A 4610-nucleotide genomic window follows, 5' to 3' on the forward strand; every position below is an offset into this window, starting at 1 on the left:
TTAGAATAGTTAGGTTCTTTATGACCGGCACAGACACGGTTGGCCGAAGGGCCTGTTTTTCTGCTGTATAACTCTATGACCGCCGAGTTGCGAACCATTTGCTGTTTCTTTTTAATGTCAGTCCCGTTTGTGAGAGTTGTCATAACAGTAAAAAAGACTGATTACTTTCTGACCAGGAATCAAACCCAGAACGCGAGAGTGAATGCATTGAGCCCACACCACTCGAACACCAGTGAAGCTCACCCACGCCTTTCAATATTAGCTGCTTTTCCCATTTCTTCACCTTCAACAGGCTGATTTGTTTGTTTATTTCTCACACATTTTTTGCCTTTTGTTCAGTTTATGACAAATCCACGATCTCTGATTGATATTGAGACATTTGAACATTTCCAACCAGCAAAGTGAGCAGTCAACTCAAGAAAAAAGACACAAAGCCGCTGTGAGCAGGCTTTGAATCTGCGCAGGGAAATTCCCCATTGGATTTCGAGTCCAACGCCTTAACCACTCGGCCATCACAGCTCAGCTGCTGCTTGCTTTTCTAATTAAATCATTGGTACAATGCATTAGACAATTGCTTAAATTAGACATTCTGGGGAATCATTGTCTTTGAGCCTTGAGTTGAGTTGCATCTCCCAGTGGATGTTAAAATTAACATGATGGAATCAGTGTAGTTTACAGCACAGAAGGAAGCCTCTCAACCCGCTGAGCCTGCACCGGCTCTTTGAAAGATCAGTCAGTTTAATCCGACAATCCAGCTTTTCCCCATCACCCTGGAAATCAGTCCTCTTCTCTTCTCGCTATTCTCTGTTTTATGGACCTCAGAAAATTATGTATCCGCGCTGTCACTGGTCCTTTAATTCCATCACTTTAATTTTTCTAACAAGTTGATTATGTGGTATTTCACCAAATGCTTTTTAAACTCCATCTCCACAACATCAATCACATTACCACTACCCTCATCAACTTTAGAGTTATACAGCTATACAGCACAGGAATAGGCCCTTCGGCCCATCGTATCTGTGCCAGCGATCAAGCACCCATCTATTCTGATCCCATTTCGAGCACTTGGCAAGCAGCCTTGTATGCTCTGGCGTTTCAAGTGCTCATCTAAATACTTATTCAATGTTGTGAGTGTTCCTGCCGCTACCACCCCTTCAGGTAGTATGATCCAGTTTCTTTCTCCATTAATTCATCACAGAACACATTTCATGAGAAAAACATCATCTGCCATGAAAACAAAACCCAGTTCATTAATTCACATCCCTTGGCAAAGAAGATTCCCCAAATAAATATTGTCAACAACCCACCGCTGGCCTTCCAAAGGCCAGCCCTGCTTTTGTAGCATGTGTCTGCCGAGCGGTCGGACCTAAGTGTATAGACTCAGTTCAAGGACCAAATGAACATTGGTGTGAATGGAACGTGTGTAACCTCGAAACAGCGGTGGTAACTGAGCAACGTTAACGGCTTTAAGACCGTGAAAGTGAATGTTACAGTCAGCTAAGCCACAGTGAAATGAAATGGAAGCAAGTCAGTGTTAATAGTGGAAGGAATAATCTGAGAGAAGGGGCGGGGTTGAATGTTGGAGCGTGAAGCACAGGCATGTGTAAGTGAAATACTGTAAAAGGAGACAGTAGTTTTTTTTCTCCATCAAGAAGAAATTCATTTTCAAGAAGTAAGGATTGGTTATTTGCTGCATTCCATTAGTTGGTGCAGCAGCCGGTTTAAGACATAAAGCAAGCTCTATCTGGATTTGGAGTTGCTGTGACCACAACACAGAGTATTCACCATTATACATTCACAGTCCCACTGAAGCAGCTGCGATAGTCTAACACAATTGTTTGAGAAAGATCTTTTTTCGTGAAGAGGATTTCTCAACAAAAGCTGCCTGATCTGCTGAATCTTTCTAACATGTGATGCTTTTATTTTGGACTTTTCACCTGAGCAGCTTTTCTGCTGATATAAGAAACAGCAAGGGTCCCAGCACCGATCCCTGTGGTGCACCATTGGTCACCGATATAACACAAATTATGACCGCATTGGGAATGGAACCCCAGTTCAATGGAATTATGATCGCTGTAACCCCGACTATCAACAACTTTGGGGGATGCCATTGACCAGAAACAGAACTGAATCAACCACATACATACTGTGTCTACAACAGCGGGTCCGAGGCTGGGAATTCTGCAGCGATTAACCCAACACCTGACACCCCAAAGCCTGTCCGCCATCTACAAGACACAAGTCAGGAGTGCGATGGAATACTCTCCACTTACTTGAATGATATTGGAGCTGCACTCAGGAAGCTCAACTCCATCCGGGACAAAGCAGCCCACTTGATTGGCAGCCCATCCACCACCACAAACATTCACTCCCTTTGCCACCAAAGCACAGTGGCAGCAGTGTGTATCATCTACAAGATGCACTGCAGCAACTCACCACAACTCCTTCAACAGCACTTTGCAATTCGACAGCGCTTTGCAAATGCGTGACCTCTGCCACCTGGAAGGGTAAGGACAGCAGATGAGTGGGAACATCACTATCTGCAAGTTCCCCTCCAAGCCACACACCATCCTGACTTGGAAATATATCACCGTTCCTTTACTGATATTGGATCAAAATCCTGGAACTCCCTCCCTAACAGCACTGTCCGTGCACCGACACCACATGGACTGCAGCGGTTCAAGAAGGCAGCTCACCACCACCTTCTCAAGGGAAATTAGGGATGGGCAAGGCAAATCCCCAGGATGTTGATGGTGGAGGATTCAGCGATGATAATGCCGTTGAACTTCAAGGGGAGATGTTTAGAATTTCTCTTGTTGGGGATGAAAATTGTCCAGCAATTGTGAGGTGTGACTGTAACTTGCCGTTTATCAGTCCAAGCTTGACTGTAGTCCAGGCCTTGCTGCATATGGACTGCTTCAGTGTCTGAGGAGTCGAGAATGAGACCAACCATAGTGCAATCATCAGCGAGCATCCCCACGTCTGACCTTGTGATGGAGGGACGGTCATTGATGAAGCATCTGAAGTTGATTGGATCCAGGACAAGACCCTGAGGAACTCCTGCAATTATGTCCAGGAGCTGAGATGATTGACGCCCAACAACACAACCATCTGCCTTTTAAAATAGAAGAATAGAAGATAGGAGCAGGAGTAGGCCATTCGGCCCTTCGAGCCTGGTCCGCCATTCATTCTGATCATGGCTGATCATACAACTCACTAATCTGTTTCCGCTTTTCCCCCATATCCATCGATCCCTTTGAGCTCAAGAGCTTGAAAACATACAATGTTTTGACCTCAACTGCTTTCTGTGGGAGCGAATTCCACAGGTTCACCACTCTCTGGGTGAAGAAACGTCTCCTCATCTCAGTCCTGAATTTTTTAAAATTCATTCATGGGATGTGGGCGACGCTGGCCAGGCCAGCATTTATTGCCCATCCCTAATTGCCCTTGAGAAGGTGGTGGTGAGCTGCCTTCCTGAACCGCTGCAGTTCATTTGGTGTAGGTATACCCACAGTGCTGTGAGGAAGGGAGTTCAAGGATTTTGACCTAGCGACAGTGAAGGAGCAGCGATATAGTTCCAAGTCAGGATGGTGTGTGACTTGGAGGGGAACTTGCAGGTGGTGGTGTTCCCATGTATTTGCTGCCCTTGTCCTTCTAGTTGGTAGACTTCGCGGGTTTGGAAGGTGCTGTCGAAGGAGCCTTGCTGCAGAGCATCTTGTAGGTGGTACACACTGCTGCCACTGTGCGTCGGTGGTGGATGGAGTGAATGTTTGTAGATGGGGTGCCAATAAAGTGGGCTGCTTTGTCCTGGATGGTGTCGAGCTTCTTGAGTGTTGTTGGAGCTGCACCCATCCAGGCAAGTGGAGAGTATTCCATCACACTCCTGACTTATGCCTTGTAGATGGTGGGCAGGCTTTTGGGAGCCAGAAACTGAGTTACTCGCCTCAGGATTCCTAGCCTCGGACCTGCTCTTGTAGCCATGGTATTTATATGGCTACTCCAGTTCAGTTTCTGGTCAATGGTAACCCCTAGGATGTTGATAGTTGGGGATTCTGCGATGGTAATGCTGTTGAATGTCAAGGGGAGATGGTTAGATTCTCTCTTTTTGGAGATGGACATTGTCTGGCACTTGTGTGGCGCGAATGTTACTTGCCACTTATCAGCCCAAGCCTGGATATTATCCAGGTCTTGCTGCATTTCTACACGGACTGCTTCAGTATCTGAGGAGTCACGAATGGTGCTGAACATTGTGCAATCATCCGCGAACATCCCCACTTCTGACCTTATGATTGACGGAAGGCCATTGATAAAGCAGTTGAAGATGGTTGGGTCTAGGACACTACCCTGAGGAACTCCTACAGTGATGTCCTGGAGCTCAGATGATTGACCTCCAACAACCACAACCATCTTCCTTTGCACCAGGTATGTCTCCAGCCAGCAGAGGGCTTCCCCCTGATTTCCGTTGACCTCAGTTTTGCTAGGGCTCCTTGATGCCATACTCGGTCAATTGCTGCCTTGATGTCAAGGGCAGTCACTCTCACCTCACCTCTTGAGTTCAGTTCTTTTGTCCATGTTTGAACCAAGGCTGTAATGAGGTCAGGAGCTGAGTG

The 4610-nt window shown here is 46.4% G+C and overlaps 1 non-coding gene across 1 annotated transcript; it reads right to left on the minus strand.

Annotated features, from left to right (window-relative positions):
- Positions 1 to 435: 435 nt before the first annotated feature.
- Positions 436 to 519, minus strand: trnas-cga (transfer RNA serine (anticodon CGA)). The gene has a single exon. It is a non-coding gene; the product is annotated as a tRNA-Ser (tRNA).
- Between the last annotated feature and the right edge of the window lie 4091 nt (positions 520 to 4610).

Source organism: Heterodontus francisci, chromosome 34 (genome assembly GCF_036365525.1).
Source record: "Heterodontus francisci isolate sHetFra1 chromosome 34, sHetFra1.hap1, whole genome shotgun sequence".
Taxonomy (NCBI): Eukaryota; Metazoa; Chordata; class Chondrichthyes; order Heterodontiformes; family Heterodontidae; genus Heterodontus; species Heterodontus francisci.